Raw genomic sequence first — 21,322 nt, 5'->3', positions numbered from 1 at the left:
ACCGTTGTTAAAAATATAGTTTTTTTTATAAATGTTTAAAAAATAATGTAAAATAAAGTAAATAATACATATAATTTATTTTAAAGATAGACTTATTAGAAAATGTTTAAAATAAGTAATAAATATAATGTGCAAATAAATTAAACATACATATATATAAAATATAATATCTACATGTATGCAATAACATTAATAAATAATTATTTCAATAAATTAAAAATGTTAGAAACATAATAAAAAATATAAATATATACATATATATATATATATATATATATATATATATATATATATATATATACCCTGGTAAAATAAAATAAAAATATATATATAATAAATTAAAATATTAAAACATTTTTCTTTTTTTACAATTACATTTGACACTACATTAACTGCAACAGTAGGGAAAGTGTTAGATAGCGGAGGAGAATAATTTACTATTCCCACTCCAGGGCGTGCAACAGTAGGGAAAGTGTTGGCTAGGGGAGGGAAAAAATGTACTATTCCCACTCCAGCAAGTACAACAGTAGGGAAAGTGTTGGATAGCGTAGGAAAATAATTTGCTATACCCACTCCAGGGAGTGCAGCAGTAGGGAAAGTGTTGGATAGTAGAGAGGATAAAATTTACTATTCCCACTCCAGAGAGTGCAACAGTTGGGAAAGTGTTGGATAGCGGAGGGGTAAAAATTACTATTCTCACTCCAGGAAGTGTAACAGTAGGGAAAGTGTAGGATAGCAGAGGGGATACAATTTACTATTCCCACTCCAGAGAGTGCAACAGTAGGGAAAGTGTTGGATAGTGGAGGGGTAGAAATTACTATTCCCACTCCAGAGAGTGCAACAGTAGGGAAAGTGTTGGTTAGCGAAGGGATATAATTTACTATTCCCACTCCAGCAAGTACCACAGTAGGGAAAGTGTTGGATAGCAGAGGGGAATAATTTACTATTCCCACTCCAGCAGTAGAACAGTAGGGAAAGTGTTGGATAGTGGAAGGAAATAATTTACTATTCCCACTCCAGGGAGTGCAACAGTAGGGATAGTGTTGGATAGCGGAGGGGTAACAATTAATATTCCCACTCCAGCGAGTGCAACAGTAGAGAAAGTTTTGGATAGCGAAGGGGAATAATTTACTATTCCCACTCCAGGGAGTCCAACAGTAGGGAAAGTGTTGGATAGGAGGGGAATAATTTACTATTCCCACTTCAGCGAGTGCAACAGTAGGGAAAGTGTTGGATAGTGGAGAGGAATAATTTACTATTCCCACTCCAGCAAATTAAATAACATTAATTAACAAACAATTAATTAATTAAAAATAATTTACCTTCCACCATATTCCCCTATAAATGACACCACCAATGTTGTAAAACATAACACAATTAACATAATTCATTAATAATCAATTAATTATTAAGACTTAACAAGAAATTTAAAAACAATCAATAATAAATTAATTCGCACAGCTAACACTATAACACAAATTAAAATAAATGTTATATTAATTGTTTTTTAAAAATATATTAAAATGCAATTACTTCCCAGCCTACTACCCTATCAACCCAAACCCCGCTCTTAAAAAATTACACAAATAGCATAATTAATAACATAATTAATAATTATTAATAACCAATTCATAAATAATTAACAATAAATCATGTACCACAATTAACAATATAAAATGTTAAATACATAAATATTAAATAATAACAAATATAAATTAATTAATAATCATTAAATTACTTCCCACCCTACTCCCTTATAAACCCACCACCCGCTCCTAAAAAAATGACAAAATTAACATATTTATCTGATTAATAATAAACTAATTACCACAATTAACAATATTAAATATTAAATACATAAATATTAATTAATAAAAAATATTAATGAATTAATTATAATTAAATTACTTCCCACCCTATTCCCCTATAAACCCACAATCCGCTACATAACAAAAACGCAAATTTTAATTTATAAAAAATGAATAACTTCTAAAAAATGATTATGACTTTTTTTATTTTTTATTTTTTATTGAGCAGAGCAGGAGAGCAACAAAACCAGTACACAATAAACACAGTAAACAAAGTCCATGAGCAGTAGATCAAAATAATTATAAACCATCAAACTTTAGACAAAGGTATACATATCCATAATTTCAGTTGTGCAGATAGTGCAAAATGTGCAAAATAAGCAAGGTAGCCAGAAGCCTATAATAATTACATTATTCAACCTGGCCTCCCAATACATAGGACATTAATTACATATATATATAATTTCAGTTGTGCAAATAGTTCAAAATGTGCAAAATAAGCAGATTAACCAGAGGCCTATAACAGTTATATTATTCGACCTGGCCTCCCAATACATAAGACATTAATTACCTATATACACAATCAATATACTTTACAAAAGTCCCTACAACGCTGCAATCTCAGCTTCACATGGCCTCAGGCCTAAAAGAAAAAGTGCTTAGTGCTTGCTACAATCACTAATTCAATAAGGTGCTGACAGATTTTTGAGGTGCTAAATATACCTGTGTTAGAAATGTATCTAATTAAAAACAATACTAAAAACCAAGTGCTAAAGTGCTATGTGACATACATAGATAGATCACTATACCAAAATTTCCAGGTATTAGTAAACCTTTTTATTGCCCCGACTCTTCATACCTTTTTATCTTTTGCATTTTATTCACCCATTTCGAGTATGATGGTATATCATCAGATCTCCAATTTTGGAGAATTAAGGAGCGGGCTTCTGACGAACAAATCGCCATGTAAGACTCTTCCGCGTTAGACAAGTCAGTTCTTTTTCTCAACAAGCCAAAAAGAACCACCTCAGTTTCAGGTTCAAGCTCTTTTCTAATTACTAAGCTCATTGCCGCGAAAATCTCACGCCAAAAAACTTCAAGCTTCGGGCATGTATAAAATATATGAAGCCAATCTCCCCCATTTTGAGGCTGGCAACGAAAACATTTATTATCTACTTCCGAAAAGTGTCTATTAAGAATCTTCGGAGTGTAGTAAGCCAGCCAGCGAGATAAAAAAGACATCCTTTTAAAATTGGCTGCTCTAAGAGCCTTATTCCTTAATATCTGGAGGTATTCCAAAAAAACGGTTGCTAAACGATTATCGGATCTCTCTAAGACCTCCTGCCAAGTAATGAATTTCCCTGATGCAAAAAAGGAACCCAATTCACCTAGACCACAGTCCTTCCATCTTTTACATTTAGGGGCCTATTCCGATTCCGGCCGCAAAACGAACCGACCGACACGGACCCGGACCGAATACCAACCGACACGGACCAGCGGCGTAGGACCCGTGCAGTACGATGCAGCGCGAGTGAATTAAAACCGGCACGTACGGAATACAAGCCGTACGACTGAGCCGTAGGGAAAATAGTGATCCGGACGGAAAACCGACGCGATTTTCACCAACCGACAAGAAGCCGGAATGAACCCGACCGACCCGTACCCACGATGTCCGATCCGCGCAGTACGTTGCAATGCGTGTAAAACCAGACCGACTCGCACGGAGACCAAGCCGCACGACCGACACGCACAGACAACCGGGCAAACAAGCAATAGAGACCGCCGCGACCGACACGTACCAAACACAGAAGATAGGCAGCGTGAACGAGGCGGAGAAGCCCGCACGAGACAACAGCAGCGTCCGTTTCCGTCACATGAACATCTCATTCCTGCCTACAAAACCCAAAGGAAAAAAAAGACAAAAAAAAGGACCAAACAAGCAATGACAAAGCCAATAAATACCAAAGAAAAAAACATGGGACAAAGACACACCCACAACTCCAACTATATAAAGTACTACAATCAATACCATCATCCCTTGCAAACAGGAGACACAGCCAGCAGCAATCACCATTACCCAGCAACCACAGACACACTCACAACTCACCCATCACACAACTCACACACCATCAGCACCTCATACAAAAGCACACACACATACATCCAGCAAAACCAACACCAAACCACCCTCACTTGCACCCTCACACACACATAACTCACCACCACCACCCATCACCATGCCCCCAAAGAAGAATCCAAAGTTCACAGATAGTGAGTTCGAAGTGCTGGTAGACGAGATCATCAGAGTAGAGCCACATTTGTTTGGTACATTGGTCCAAAGGACCCCCATCTCACAGAAAACCAAGATGTGGGCGAGGACTGTGGACAAGGTGGACGCTCAAGTACCAGCAAGGCGCACAAAGGACGATATCCAGAACAGGTGGTATGACGTGCGCAGGAGGGTCAAGAAACTCATCGAAAAAGATCACGCCCTGAGTCAGTGCACCCGCGGTGGCCCTCCTGCCAAACCAGTCTACTTCAGGACCTGGGAGGAGAAGGTGCGGTACATCCTACCACCAGAGAGCATCCATGGCCTAACAGACATCCCAGAGCCTGGTGAGTACACAAACAACATACCCAAGATTGTGTGGAAAGGGGACAGTGAAACCATGCACCGCAAGAAAAGCTACACTAACTAATAGATAATCAACCCAAGATGTGTATGCCAGTCAGACAAACACAATACCTGCCATTTCATAGTGACTTGGAACTGTGTCATGACATGCACCAACCTTCAAACAAATAGAGCAAGCCAGTGGCACAAAGCCAAATAGACCCTGCCAGACAGTTTGCCACCACAAACACACCACCTCACAGTGCAGCTGACTGTCAGGAAGGAATAGTGGGGATGCAGGTGAAGTGAGTGTATCCAAAAGCATGATGGGGCCTGTAGTCACAGATAATGCTCCCCCTCCTGATTGGCCCATCAAGACCTCTCTGAAACATGCCCACATCACAGGGAGTGGAAAATGACTGACAAGATGGCTGACACTGGTTCCTGCTGTGGGGAGCACAAGGCCCTGCTCGGGGTTGTGTGCAAATCAGAAGCAGGACATCACTGACTGACATCCTGAAAGACAACTTGCACGCCCTACAATGGAAGCACGCTTCATGATGGGAAGGAGGACTGACAGCCCTGACCATACTTACCAGCATGTGGAGACACCCCCCCCCTCAACACAAACTCCACACAACTCACCGGGTAGAATGTATTGACACACACCTCATTGAAATATCAGCAAAAGATAGCCCGTACTGGGTGCTGCTGTGTGAAGCACAGGGGCTCACTTTGGACTTGTAGCCAAACAAACACCAGGATTTCACAGTCAGCCATCTTGCCATTGCTGTCACACCCCCTTACAGGGAAGCAGAGTCAAGAGGGAGGATGTATGGGCATGCTGGGAAGGGGGTGTAGCCAAGAGTATGATGGGAGTCGCAGTCACAGACAATCTACACCCACCCACATGGCCCAGCAAGATCATACTGAACCATACTCGCCTCACAGGGAGTGAGAAGGGACTGCCAAGATGTCTGACACTGGGCTCTGTCGTGGGAAGCACAAGGCCATGATGGAAAATGGCCAACAACAAACACCAGGACGACACAGTCAGCCATCTTGCCATTGCTGTCACACCCCCTCACAGAGAAGCAGAGTCAAGAGGGAGGAAGTATGGGCATGCTGGGAAGGGGGTGTAGCCAAGAGTATGGTGGGAGTCGCAGTCACAGACAATCTACACCCACCCACATGGCCCAGCAAGATCAAACTGAACCATACTCGCCTCACAGGGAGTGGGAAGGGACTGCCAAGATGTCTGACACTGGGCTCTGTCGTGGGGAGCAGAAGGCCATGCTGGGAAATGGCCAAAAACAAACACCAGGACTACACAGTCAGCCATCTTGCCATTGCTGTCACACTCCCTCACATGGAAGCAGAGTCAAGAGGGAGGAGGTATGGGCATGCTGGGAAGGGGGTGTAGCCAAGAGTATGATGGGAGTCGCAGTCACACACAATCTACACCCACCCACATGGCCCAGAAAGATCAAACTGAACCATACTCACCTCACAGGGAGTGGGAAGGGACTGCCAAGATGTCTGACACTGGGCTCTGTCATGGGGAGCACAAGGCCATGCTGGGAAATGGCCAACAACAATATCAAACTCTGTCCGTGACAAGCTGGGAAAAAGCAGTTTACAGGCAGGCATCTGTTCGAAAAATAGAAAATGTCATGTTTGTGAACCATTGATGCATGTAGAAACATAACTCACATTGTGTGTCTCTTCCAAACACAGGTGGTGCTGGGCACCCAACACCAAATGATGAGGATACCCAGTCCCAGACTCTGGCGGACACGGAGTTCTCTGGTCTGACTCTCTCTCTGTCCTCTTCGGATGACGACGACCAACCTGGCCCCTCTGGTGTGAGCCATCATGCAGCACCATCAGCATCAACATCTGCACCCCCTGTACCCATGCCTCCAGCATCTGGACACCGACAGGGCACCCCTGCCAACATGGACAGACCGAGGCCAATCAACACCCACAGCATAGGGATACAGGACCCCCCAGAAGCTATAGCAAACACCACCAGCAACACCACCCTAGGGGTCCCAGTGTCACCTGTGCGTCCTGCCGCTGGTCCTGCCCGTGTGGATAGGGGTGCTGGGAGGGGTGGGAGGCACAGGGCACGCCTTGCAGAGGGGTCTGGACTGCATGATGACCCCCACCTGGCACGCATCTTAGATGCGTACCAGGATAGCACAGGAGGATTTTGCCAGGTAGTGGGGATTCTCAAGGACATGCAACACGAGCAGGTAGTCCACCATGCCCGCATGGAGGCCAAGTGGGATGGCATTACTGCGGTGCATCGGGACATACTCCAATGCCTCCGCCAGATCAACACCAACCTGTCCACACCTCCCTGTGTGGTCGCAACACCATCTGCCAGCGCCACAGGGAGGGAGGAGGACTCTGGCGGAGAGTCCCGTGCACCGCAGAGGCCTACACATGAGGATCCCCCCCTGCCGGAAGAAGAGGGGTCGTCCGATGAAGGACATGTGAGAGGCAGATGACCCAGCACATCCACCAGGGCCTCTAAACCTGTTCTGGACAATGTCCTTTGTGCGCAACCCGTTCACCTTGTCCAATCGCACACAACTCGCCCACATGACATGGAGGGTTCATGTTGGGCCAATGTAGCAGATGACTGTGGACTTTACTCTGGACATTTCATCTACCAGCACTTCCAACTCCAATGTGAACTTTGGATTCCCAAACCAATGTACAGCACCCACCATCCTGTGCACTTCCCTCACACATGTTTGAAAATAAACTCACCAGTACACCATACTTGCCTCTGTTGTGATTCCAACTTGTCATTTTCAGGGAGATGTCGATCTGCTACACAACACAGTGCATGCCAAATACTGCAACAATGTGACCAATGTAAGGTGAGTCATGGTGATGTGACACATGTGAGGGAGACACACCACTATGGCCACACAACACATACTCACCATGGCCATGTTACTCATCACACACAATGATGTTGACCTGAAACACATAGGCATGCACAGACACAACACCAACCCTAGTCAGTGGTAACAAGTCCACAGGTGAGGTAAGCAGATGTCACTCAGATGTGGGAAGACTGACAACGCACATAAGAAAGCGTAGCACAGGTTCATTACACATCAGCAACACGTTCATTCCACAATAGTTGCACAGTAATTCTACATAACAGTGGACACACACTCACAATGTGTTGGAGAATGGAAGTCCAGGGATGTGTGGTACATCAGTTGATGGGAATTGTCAACTTCCACACTGGTGTTGGCTTCCGGGTGTTGGGGGTCAGTGTTGACCAAACAACAGGCAAAGTACCCTGGGAAGGACAGACACAAGACACAGTCAAAAGCACAGAAGAACAGGAGAGAACTGCAATACAGATGCACAAAACATGTTGCAAGACACCTACACAAAAACTAGTTAGCATTACTACCCTATTGTGGAGTACACACCACCTGAATGGACACATCACTGCACGCATCCAGTCAAGTGGCACACAGACACACTCAGACAGCAACAGAGCTGCCACAACACATTCCAGGCCACCTCCATACATTCAAATAACAGCCCTTGAAACTCACATTCAGGTGAAGAAGTTGTTGATGAGCTGTGAGCGGATGTCACCCTCATCATCACTGGCATCTTGGCCCAGGTCGGGATCCTCCACAGGTGCTGGAGGTTGGTCATCGTCATCCTGGATGAGAGGCACCTCCTTCCGCACTGCCATGTTGTGTAGCATGCAGCATACAAGGATTATTTTGCACACCTTTGCAGGCTCATATGGGAGTGCCCCTCCGGTCTTGTCCAGGCAGCGAAAGCGGCTTTTCAAGAGGCCGAATGTCCGCTCAATCACCCTCCTGCTCCGACCATGTGCCTCATTGTAGCGCAGCTCGGCTGGTGTCACAGGGTTCCTGAGGGGTGTCAGCAACCACGGCATGTTGGGGTATCCGGAGTCACCTACACACACAAAAATGAACAAGTAGCTGAGTTTTGTAGGAGTGCGGAATACAACATTGACAAACACACACAATGAGAAACAGTCAGTACACACCGACAAGCCAGGCATGCCGAGCTGGCATCTGTGACATCAGCGTTGCAATGCGACTACTCCTCATAATGTAGGCATCGTGCGCAGAACCAGGGAACCGTGCACACACATGTGTGATCGACATGTCAGTAAGACATACCACCAGAGCATTGATGGAGTCGTAGTGCTTCCTGTTACGGTATGCCTGCTCATGTGCCTGTGGTGGTATCAGGGCCACATGTGTCCCATCAATAGATCCTATGACGTTCGGCATCCTCCCCAGTGTATAAAAGGCATCCTTTATTTCAGGGAGTTCAGCTGGGCTCGGGAACTTGATATACAGGTCTAGGAAATGCAACATCCCCTCCAAGACATCGCGTAGCACCCAACTAAACATTGTTTGCAATATCCCACCAGCAGTAGCCACAGTGTACTGGAAAGTACCAGTAGCAAAGAAGTGCAGGGCTGCTATCACCTTTACCTCTGGGGTCAGTGCTGTAGGGTATGTCCGGCCAGGTAGCAGATGTGGCGCCAACTGCTCCGCCAACTCCTCAATCAGTGGCCTGGTGAAGCGGTACCGTCTGATGCAGTCGCGTTCCTGCATGGTTGCAAGGTCTGGGAACGGTCGATGAACAGCTGGTGCCCTGCAGTACAGAGATGCACAAAGGAAGATTGTCAGTTCATCCACCCATGTGGCCATGACCAGAATCAATATCACATGCTAGATCATGACATTACACAATGTACTGAGGTGTGTGGTGTTGGGCATGGAAACATATGTCACCTACATGACCACCACCTCACATCTCAGTTCCACATGTCCACATGAGTCCCATGTAGTGCAATGGCCGATCATCTGGCTGTAAGAATAAAGGCAACCCCCCAAAAAAACTAATTATGAAAAGGTCAGGGAAAAGGGGGAAAAAAACAATAATTATAATAATAATTGTCCCTCTAGGCCTATATTTCTTTATAAGTGGCTTATGATAAGCTCAAACGTGGGGCATGGAAAGGTATTCAACTACACACAAAGCTAATTTTATATTTTTATTTTTTTGTCATGTTTATTTGTATCATTTTCTAAATCATTCATTTCATAATCTTTTTTACACATTGATATATATTTAACATTGAAAACTCATTACATGAGATATCACATGAGTTAAAGCAAGAATACAAAAAATATATATTTACAAATCTCAATATTCCAAAACATGAATATGTACAGCAATATCATCTAAAAAATGATATCCAAGGAATTCATCAATAAGAAAATGTATATACACATTCACCATCCCCCTTGTCGCTCATGCACACCTCTACTCATACCTCATACTACACATTTATACTCAATACATAGACACTACACACCCCAGAACCAGACTGCATACACAGGTGAAACCATTGGGGAGAGAAAAACTTGTCCCTCAAATGCTGTGCTGTGTACTGGGGCACCACACATAAAGCTGGTCAATGCACGTTTCGATGGCCTATTTTCCTTTTTTTGCCATCTTCTTCAGGACCTGTTGTTTTGAAGGCTTAAAACGGGCCAGTAGGGGGAGAAATAGTGCTAATGTAATTCTGAAATAATAACAAGAAAAATACTTATTATTATACCGAACAGCAAAGCCCCACAGGAGATTTATTACTTTTACTCCTTAGTATTGGTATGTATTTCACAAATATGTCTCACCAAAGCGTTCTCAGAAAGGGTAAGTAGGCTTTCACCCGTGATAATCATAGTTAGAAAAAAATATATAGTACACCAGAAATTGTGTAAAAACAAATTTACCTAAATTTAACCGAGAAACAAAGAGAGAGAAGAAGAAACAAAGGCATATCATAACGTTGATCTTCCTGGGTTAAATTTGCCAAGGATGTACATCATTATTATCCTAGGAAAACTGAGGCATCCAAATATATTTATTTATACAGGAGGGGTAGATATGGAATAGGCGCAAACAAGTGATACTTAAATCTACTATGCATATGCGAGAGGGGGGCCTCCTAAGGGATAGTAATCTATCTATTGCTGGTTACCTTATACTTCTCGTATCTTTAGCACTGGTTCTCGTACTCTCCTAGGTATGTTGCGACTTTATGATATTGAGAGCCCTTTTTCTTTTCTTTTTTTTTTATTTCAGAGAACGATGCGGATTCAAAACTTGTACGAGTTGTGCACTGGAAATTCAGTTGGATGCCTACAACAATATTGCAATTTCAAGTGTTCCATGAAGGTGAAGATTTGAACGATGCGGAAGGCGTGTACGAGTCGTACATTTAAATGGATTGGCCAGATTCATAGAATGCAACCGTGTTGGACCTATCACTTGGGACACATGACACAGAGTCTGCCTCTGCAGCACAGATATAAGTCTGGCTGGCCCCCAGGGAGCTCACTTACCTGCACTACATGCTACTGGACCATATCCCTGCTACCACTGCTGCTGTCTCTGCATTCTATGGATCCTGCTATGGCACGTACTCTGGAGAGGGCCCCAGCCTTCACTGAGGAGGAGAACCAGGCCCTGCTGGACGGGCTCCTTCCACAGTACAGCAAGCTCTATGGGAAACCAGGGGAGCAGGTGAGTGTGCAGTCCACTGCCTTCCTAATTATGCATGTTGTCTGACTAGCAGTACTAGCAGTGTGTACACCAGTGGCAAGCATTCTCACTGACTACTTTCATCCCCCAAAGTGTGTAGGTACATGTAATGACTAGGTTTCCTGCTGCTAAAGTGCATTAGTGCAAGCTAAAACTATCCAGGCATTGTTAACATGTCAGACATGCAGGTGATTTTTCCTTCCCCATGGTTGCACTACCTGTGTAATTCATTTGCCTTTGTGATGATGACATGTACATCCAAATGTGTGCTGCACAAATCTGGGGCATGTGTGTTAATGTACTTTTCACTTTGTCATCCTCACAGGTTGATGCCCACCAGAAGCAGGAGATCTGACTGACCATCCCCCGGGCTGTTCGTTCGGTGGGGGTCTACAAGCGATGGATCCGCAACTGCCAGAAGAGGTGGCAGGACCTTCGGGGCTGGACCCAGAGGATAGCTAGAGTCCAGCTGAAGCTGTCATCTCCACGCAGGAGGGGCGGACACCGGACCCTGACTCCCCACATGCTCCGGATACTGGCGGTGGTCTTCCCGGACCTGGATAGGCAGCTGAAGGCCAGACAGCAGCAGGAAGGGGGTAAGTCCATGCCTGATCTGTGTACTATGTCTGACATGCTAATAGCAGTCTTTTGGCCTGGTCACACTTCCACATTACGTAGGTCTTGTAGTCCAATACGCATGTCCCTCAATTGTGTGATGCACCCTCCTCATCTGTTCCACAGGTGTGGCCCCTTCAGTCTGTTGCTTGTGTCACTAGGGCACTGTGTCCCTGTAGTCAGCTATGTTTCAGCTACCGGTCAGCATCTGTTCCCGTGACTCTGTTGTGTGTTTCATGGGTGGGTCAATTGTTTACACAATGCCTGAGATCTGACATGTGATCTGTGTGTGCCCTAGAGACGTGTTCCAATTGCTGGTCTGACTCGCCACATGTGGCTGGGGTATTCCAAACAAACCCATGCAGCAGGGGACCCCAATTGTTGGGCCTCAGGAGTATATATATCAAGTATGTCACACTTGCTTAGCCACCTGACTACTGTCCAGGGCCAAACACTGTTTCACGTAGACCTGGCCAGTCATGCCTCCTCAAGGGCATTTAGAAATACTCTGTAATCCCACTCCTGTGTATGAAATTGCAGGTTGTGCTTAGTGATATGTGTCCTCAGGTGTCTGCCTCTGTGTCATTAGGGTGTGGCTTGTTGTTACGTACAACTGGGGTGCCCATGATTCAGAGGGTCAGCATGACATCTGAGATGTGACTGTGAGAGACAAGACCTGTGTGACATATAGGTGTATGATCATCTAACAGCGCACAATGGTGTATGCAACTGTGTCCTTCATGCAGCTGGGTTACATGCATGACAGACTGTGATGTGTTAATGTACAGGGATTTGTGTTTGCAGAGACTCATATGTCTGATTTGCATGACGTGGGGTCTTCTGGGTCCTGGATATCTTGTTTACATGGGATAGGCAAGTGTGCCGGTCATCTGCAGAGTTAGCTTTACCCCTGAGCTAGGATTGTGAGTCAGTGCATATTGTTGTTGTCTGGATGCCCTGCCCCTGTGACAGCAGACAGTGTTGACTGACTTTCAGGGCATCCCAGTGCCATGGCATTTAACTTGCTATGAGTGATCCTGCATTGTGTTCAAGTGTGCACCATGCACCCCATTGTGGCATTGCCCATCAAGACATGAGAACATCATAGTGTGTGTTGCTGGCATGCATCACAAGCATGTGAAATGAGTCTCTGCCCATCCCTTCATCCGGACACCTGTACTGAGCCAGTAGCAAGAGATGTGCTGTGTGTATAGTGACATACTCCTACATGTTCACTTGCATGTACAACTAATGTGTGGGTGGTGCCTGTTGGCACATTGGGGTGTTAGCATCCAACATGCAACAGACATATGTGTGAAAGTCAAGGAGGGATATGTGTGCCATGGTTGATGTTGAGAATGACAATTGTCTTATTCTAAACAGTGTTGGCACTTTGAGCTGTGTTCAGCTGATGATGCCAGGGCTTGCCCTATGATGTGATGTACTCACTGTGGTGTGTGCAGTCGGTGCAGGTGACTGATGTTGTTCTCTTACTTCCTATTCCTATCCAGATACATCCACGGCCACAGGAGGGGACAGCTCCATGGACCAGGAGGAGCCACAGAGCCTTACAGGGACAGAAGGAGAGGAGTCGGTTGGGCCCAGTGGCACAGAGGGCGAGTGGAGCCACACAGAGGGGTCGTCAGCACCATCCCCCCCAGCTGAGGGCCACAGCAGCTCTGAGGATGACTCCCTTGTGGAGGCGGGTGTCAGCAGCCACTAAACCCCAGCTAGTGAGGCTGTCCCGCCACCGCCACCAAAACCACCACCACCACCCTCCCATCGGCTCCCATCCCAGAGGTCCCTGTGAGCTCCCGTGTTCGTGAGCATGTCTCCTTTGTGTCAGGCACCGCACCCCCTGCCCCTGTGTCCCCTGCTGCCCTGAGTGAGGAGTCTGTGGACTTACTTAGACAGATCCATGTAGGGCAGACGTCGATGCTGAAGGTCCTCCATGCACACACAGGTCTGTTGACACAACTGGTGTCATTCATGGAGGGCATTTCCTCGGACATGTCTGCCCTACAGAGGACCAATCAGTCCGTGGCCTCCTCCCTGACGGCAGCAGGGTCCCTCCTCCAACAGTCCCGCACCCCTCCTACCCCTGCACCACCCACGATTCCTAGCAGCCTACCTGTCCCAAGCACAGAAACACCCAAACCAAGGTCTAGACGTGCAAACAAGCAAGCGCAGGGGACTGATACCACACTCACAGGGGCTGGTTTGCAGACACACACACATTCATCCACAACCACTCCACAGTCCTCCGAGACCTCTCCCTTCCAGGACCCTTCCCTTGCATCACCTGCAACCCCATCTCCCCAGAAGCTCTTCCTCTGTGACCTTGGCCTCTTCTCCACCGACCCAGCAGATCCGGATTACAAGGGGAAGAGGAAGTCCCCACACACAGAGGGGAGCGCCCCTCACACCCGGACACCCTCCCCCAGGCACAGTCAGACAGAGACCCCCACCCGCAAGTCCCCCCGGTGCCAGAAGAGCAAGACCCCCGCCCCCATGCAGCTCCAAGGCAAAGTCTCTGTCCTCGATCCCCCAGGCCACCACTCCAGAGGTTCCCCCAGCACTCCCTGCCCCGGGTTCCCCCACCCACAGATACACCATCCCCAAAATGCTAAGGCCATCCCCCCCTAGCACTTGCTCCTCCACACCTGGTCAGGCGGTTAGTGCCACTGATGTGGGGACCGTGTCCCACCTGTCCTGCTGACCTCACCTGCCCCACATTCCGCTCCCATGGATGTAGGCACTGCATTGGAGTCCACAACCACCCCGTCTGACTTGGGCACTGCAGTGGTGACCCAATCCACTCCATCTGACCTGCCCACTGGAGTAGTGCCGGCACCCAACCCATCTGACTTGTGCCCCACAGTTGTGACAGCACCCACCACTTCAGTCAGCTCCACTGCAGTTGCAAGTGTCTCGCCTGCATCCACCACCTCTTCACTGCCTCCTTCTGCTGCACCCTGATCCTGTCCCTGCGGTGCCTGGCCTGCCCCCATCTATGCCCTTCCGAGGGGATGACCCCGGTCCTTATCAGTGCAGGCAAGCAAGGTGTAACAGTTGTCACTCTACTTCACTCCTTGGCATTTGGACATGGACTAGCCATTGGCCTTTTGTTTGAACAGACGTTTAACTTTTAATATGCTGAATAAAGCTTTTTTCTTTAACCCTGTGAACTAGATTTAGCTGCACATTATGTTGATGATGTTTAACATGCCCTTGCACCTGTGATGCTTGGGTTCCAATGTTGAATACTGATGTGTTGCTGTGAGGTACTCCCTGTGGTCCATGAGATATGTATCCTATTCTGGTGGGTATCCATGTCATCCTTTGCAGCTACCTGGGTGTTTCAGGATCAACTATTTGTGGACATCTCTGTGAACATTTAATTTGCATGGTCACATCTCTGGCTTGCACCCCTGCACATATGATGTGCTTCACATTGTCCAATTTTTCACTTCCACAGACTTTGTGCTCATCAACACTGGACCTACAGGTGTGAGTACCATTGGTATAGGAGCAACTGGGTCCTCTGTGCAACTTGCTAGACATATGTTTTGGGTATGTGCAGATGACTTAGGGGAGACTCACGTACCCAGGCTGTTGTGACCAGAGCCTTCATTGTGTGGTAACTGATGGCTGACTGACCAAGTGTTCTGCAGACATGAGTGAGACGTGCGGTGAATACGTTTGGCACATCTGGGGAGTTGGGTCCCCTCAAGTAAGTGTGTTGTCCAGTGACATGGCCTGGGCCCATGGTGTGTGTTGTATGAGCATGTGTGTGTGTCCACATCCCTGTTCATACACAGACAGTGTTCCCTTGATATGTTCCCGTTGTTGATGCTTGCTGAGTGGTACTGGGTTCATCCCACTACTTTTCCAATGGGCTACCAGATGTGTGGGTGCATGACACACTACTGTTAATTGGTGTATCATCATTGGGAATTGTCAGTTCTGAGTGGTGATGATGTTGTCAGACACAGATGGGACACAGTCAGGGTTCCCCAAGGCACCTGTTTATTTGCTAAATCATGTAGTTGTCCCTAGGTGGTACCTTTCAGTGATTGAGACATTTGTATGTGTGTGTAACTGCTCCCACTTGTCGGGTTCATGGCTGCGATGCTGGCAGGTGTCAGCATGTGTGCCTTGTGGTTCTCCTTGGCTTCTGCATTTTCCTGGGACTGTGGCAGAGATTCTGAAGGTTACGTGAGCTTTGAGGTCATGGCCATGTACCGCATACTGTGCAGTATGTTTGTCATTCCCCAGGTTTGTAAACTGTCCTTGTGTGATGTGTCTGTGCACCTTAGTTCCTCCCAACATTCCTGGGTTTGTCATGGGTGCATGTGCAATGTCACCTGTCCATGTGGACTTCACAGATACACATTGTTGCAGTGTCAGGGTGTGTGGTGTTGAGGGTGGACTGATGTAAATGTTTGCATGGATGGTCCCCTAGCTCCCGTTTGTCCATGGATGAGGGGCCATGCTGAGTGATTTGTGTTTGTGTATGTGTGATGTACGTTTGTGGCACAGGACACATGTCTGGGTTTCCCAGTTTGTACGACATCTGCCTTTGTCATCACAGTGGAGGTGTCATGCATGCTTGTGACACCCCAATGTCTGGTCCCTGGGGGTAGTGCTGTTGTGTGTCAGTCTCTTGCTGTGTTAGTTGGTGTTCATTCCAGCTTGTGTCACTTGTGTCTGTTGTGCTCCCTCTCATCTCCCAATGCCTGATTGCCCACTGAGGGTGTCCCAATGATGGTCTACTTTTGTATGGCACTGTGTCCACATCTATGTCACTGTGGTTCAGCCCCCTCATGTGTTGTGTAGTTGCCTGGGGATACTGTGACACACACACACATGCTGTGTCAGATGTGCAGTGTGAGGTTGCCTGTTTGGGTTTGTGCATCTGCACCAGTGCATTGGTATTGCTGTTGTGGGCCTTTGTCTGGATGCTGTTTCTGTGATTTTGCCTGCTGTCCCTGTGAGTCATATCACATCATTGTGCACATTCATCCTGGTTGTTAGGTGCCATTGCTGGCATGGAATGTGAGTTTGTGAGCTGACATCTACAGTCTACACATGTTGTTTTGATTAGTGTGTCTATTTACGAGATGTGTGCATGCTTGGTGATGGTCACTTCTACTCTTGTGTCATTGTACACTGTATGCATTGTCACCAGTGTGGTCCTTGTCTGCACATGGCCGAGAGTGTGTCATGTTTTCACAGCACTGTTAGCCTCACCACATCAATGTGGGAATGGGACACAACCACTAGTTTGCCCCAGAAGTGTTTAATGTGTTGGGAGCAGGGATCATACATGATGTTTCTTATTTGCAGCTTTGACCATGATGACACTTACCTTTTGGTCACTGTGATGAGGGGGGGTTTAGTCCCCATCACCAAAATGCTCAACATCTGCTGCATTTCTGTTCTACACAGTGAGGGGGTATTCTTTTTACATTGCCACAGTGCTATAATGATGCTTGCCTTGTGTATGTCACACTCATGTGTTGGTCACACATGTGCAGTTAGTTACATTGTATGTTCGAAGTCATAATCACTGTTGTGGGCATTTGTCACAGACTACACACTGTTGTCATGATGTTAGGGGGATGTATTTTGCTGACATACCTGATGTTGGAGTATGCTGGATGTGTGGCGCATCACCCATCCTATGGCTGGGGGTGGCAGGGGTGATGTGCAACATAAGCCCTATGGCTGGGGGTGACAGTAGTGATGGGCAACATAGTCCCTATGTGTGGGGGGGGGGCAGTAGTGATGGGCAACACGTCCCCTATGGCTGGGGGTGGCAGTAGTGATGGGCAACAAAAGCCCTATGGCTGGGGTTGGCAGTAGTGATGGGCAACATGAGCCCTATGGCTGGGGGTGGCAGGGGTGATGGGCAACATAAGCCCTATGGCTGGGGGTGGCAGTAGTGATGGGCAACACAGTCCCTATGGGTGGGGGTGGCAGTAGTGATGGGCAACAGGTCCCCTATGGCTGGGGGTGGCAGTAGTGATGGGCAACATAAGCCCTATGGGGGGGGTGGCAGTAGTGATGGGCAACATAGTCTCTATGTGTGGGGGTGGCAGTAGTGATGGGCAACATGAGCTCTATGGCTGGGGGTGGCAGTAGTGATGGGCAACATATTCCCTATGGGTGGGGGTGGCAGTAGTGATGGGCAACAGGTCCCCTATGGCTGGGGGTGGCAGTAGTGATGGGCAACATAAGCCCTATGGGGGGGTGGCAGTAGTGATGGGCAACATAGTCTATGTGTGGGGGTGGCAGTAGTGATGGGCAACATGAGCTCTATGGCTGGGGGTGGCAGTAGTGATGGGCAACATAAGCCCTATGGCTGGGGGTGGCAGTAGTGATGGGCAACATAGTCCCTATGGGTGGGGGTGGCAGTAGTGATGGGCAACAGGTCCCCTATGGCTGGGGCTGGCAGTAGTGATGGGCAACACGAGCCCTATGGGTGTGGGTGGCAGGGGCGATGGGCAACATGAGCCCTATGGCTGGGGTTGGCAGTAGTGATGGGCAACATAGTCCCTATGGGTGGGGGTGGCAGTAGTGATGGGCAACAGGTCCCCTATGGCTGGGGGTGGCAGTAGTGATGGGCAACATAAGCCCTGTGGCTGGGGGTGGCAGTAGTGATGGGCAACATAAGCCCTATGTCTCGGGGTGGCAGTAGTTATGGACAACAGGTCCCCTATGTGTGGGGGTGTTAGTGGTGCTGGCCATGCAATCCCTATGGTGGGCTGTTGTTAGTGGCAAGGATATGGATCCCCTGTGTGTGTGTGCCATTTTACGGGTACGTGTCATTTGTTTATGTGGTAGGTGTCTGACTTACCATCTGCGCCGTCGGTGTCGGTTCCTGATCCGGTCATAGATGTAGAGTATTGGTATGACCTGCGCGATGGAATTCATGATGTGTTTGTGTCGTACACGCTGCTTGTTGTTCCGTCTCGTACCCACTGCAAGCTGGTCCATCTCGTAGCCGTGTATTGAGTTGTGGCGCGAATCGAAGCTGATATGCTTGTTTTCCGGATGCTGTGACGTCCCGTACGTGGCGACCCGTCCGGCACGTAGTAAGTACGCATCGTACTTGTCATGGCGGAAACTGCTATGGATACTGCTTCCGGGCGACTCGGTTCAGCGTTAGGAGTTACGGCTCATACGGGGAATGGAGCTTGAATCACAGCCTACGCGTCGGTCGTGTTTTTGGCAGTTATGCCCATCGTACTTACTCAACAGGACGGACCGGCTACGGGTATGTGTCGGTCGCACGGTATTGCTACGGACAGCTGTCCGACCCGGTATCGGAATCGGCCCCTTAGTGGAATGGATTTGGAGCCCTAGAGCCTTAGATTCTTCCAGATTGAGATACTAAAATCCGCCAAACCCAGCTTGTTTAAAGAAGGACTGGATTCCATCAGAAAAATCCAGAATAGTCTTATAACGGGGCTTTTTGGGTAGTTTAGCTGTTTTAAAAAAAATAGAAACTTGCGAACTCGACTCCTGAATCATTCTATCATAAAAAAACTATCCGGCCAACCATTAGGATCTAATAGTCATACTGAAAGATCGAGGACCGCCGCCGAATAATAAGTACGAATATCTGGTAGCGCTAGTCCCCCTTGGGTTATTTCTAACTGCAATATAGGTAGCCTGACCCTAGGTGCTTTTCGATTCCATACAAATTCTCTGAACATGGACTCAATATCTTTAAAAAAATGGAAATTGATTTTTAGCAGTACGTTAATAAAAAGAAAATCCAATAAAGGAAGAATCATTATTACATTTATTATAATTAAATTACTTCCCACCTTAATGCCCTATAAACCCACAACCCGCAACAGAACTAAAATGCAAAATTTACTTTTAAAAAAATTAATAACTTCTAAAAATGTAACACATATATTAAAAAACAAATGCAATACTTATGGAAAAAATGGAACACATACATTTAAAATACGCACTAAAATACATAACACTAAATAAAACAACAATATTTTTACCACAAAGGTATTTTTGCAAACGATATTAATTACTTCGATATTTTGAAAAACGATATTACTTACCTTCAACTCGATATTCTTGACAACGATATTCTGACAGTCGATATTTTTGTACTATGATATTTTGCACTCGATATTAGTGGAAGTCGACATTTGCAACTCAATATTATGTCTGTTCACCCCCTAAAACGCCCCCTAAATACAGTATTTAAGGGGCAGCCCTGAACCAAGAAGACAGTTTCCCGCAACCTACGAAGAAGGACAAAAGAAGACGCCCAGCAGAGGACCAGCTGCGCCCTGGAGAAAGTACCCTCGGTGCACCTACGCCCCCGAGCCCTCCAACTTATCTAGCCATCTGTGGGTTCGTCCCGGAAGTTTTCCTGGACCGAGCCTGCAGCTAAAACCCACTCCTGAGAATTGCCATTGAAAACAACAGGGCACCCAGCTCCAAAACAGCACCCTGTGCCGCTGCGGGTGCACCTTGTGTGCTAACTTAGATCCCCCTTTGCCCTGAGCCTAACACCAGGAGCTGTGCTCCCACAACCTTGTCGCCTGCTCATGAGCAGCCACCAACCGGAGGCCCCCTATCCCCCATTGGATAACATTGGGCCGCAGCACTCTGCACCCAGCCGCCTTAGTGACGCTGAGGGTGCTTTGAGGGTGCATCCTCGACCCTGGGAAAACTTTTGTTCTAACCCCAGAAACTCAGCCCCAAAGACCGAGTACTCACCCGTTACCCGTTAACCAATAACTTCATTTCTCTACATAGGAATACATTGACTGTATTTCTTGAAAAATGTTCTAAATGTGGAGTTGATTTGTATGAAAACCTGAAAAACTACAACTGTGCAAAACTGATTTTCCTAACCTTCTCTGTAGGAAATGTCCAAGTGTGATATCTAGGCATATCACACAAAGGGGCCGATTCCGATTCCGGCCGCAAAACGTACCGACTGACACGGACCCGGACCGGAGACCTACCGACATGCACCGGCACCGTACGACCCGTGCAGTACGATACAATGCATGTGAATTACAACCGACACGTACGGAATACAAGCCGTACGACCGAGCCGTAGGGAAAACGGTGATTAGGCCGGAAAACAGACGCGAGTTGCATCGACCGACACATACCCGGAATGAACCCGATCGACACGTACCCGCGATGTACGATCCGCACAGTATGATGCAATGTGTGTAAACCCAGACCGACTCGCACGGAGCACAAGCCGCATGACCGACACGCACAGAAAACAGGGAGCCCAAGCAATAGAGATCTCCGCGGCCGACGTGTATGAAACACAGAAGAAAGTCAGCGTGAACGAGGCGGAGAAGCCCGCACGAGCCAACATCAGTGTCCGTCTCGGTCAGAAGAACGTCCCCTTCATGCCTAGAAAACCCAAAGGAAAAAAGACAAAAAAAGGACCAAACAAGCAATGACAAAGCCAATAAATATAAAAAAAACCTGGGACAAAGACACACCCACAACTCCACCTATATAAAGGACATCAATCACTACCATGATCCTTTGCAAATAGGAGACAACAGCCAGCAGCAAACACCATCACACAGCAACCACAGACACACTCACAACTCACCCATCACACAACTCA

The sequence above is a fragment of the Triturus cristatus genome, chromosome 9 (assembly GCF_964204655.1).
Source record: "Triturus cristatus chromosome 9, aTriCri1.1, whole genome shotgun sequence".
NCBI classification, from domain to species: domain Eukaryota; kingdom Metazoa; phylum Chordata; class Amphibia; order Caudata; family Salamandridae; genus Triturus; species Triturus cristatus.
This window is presented reverse-complemented; position numbering follows the sequence as displayed.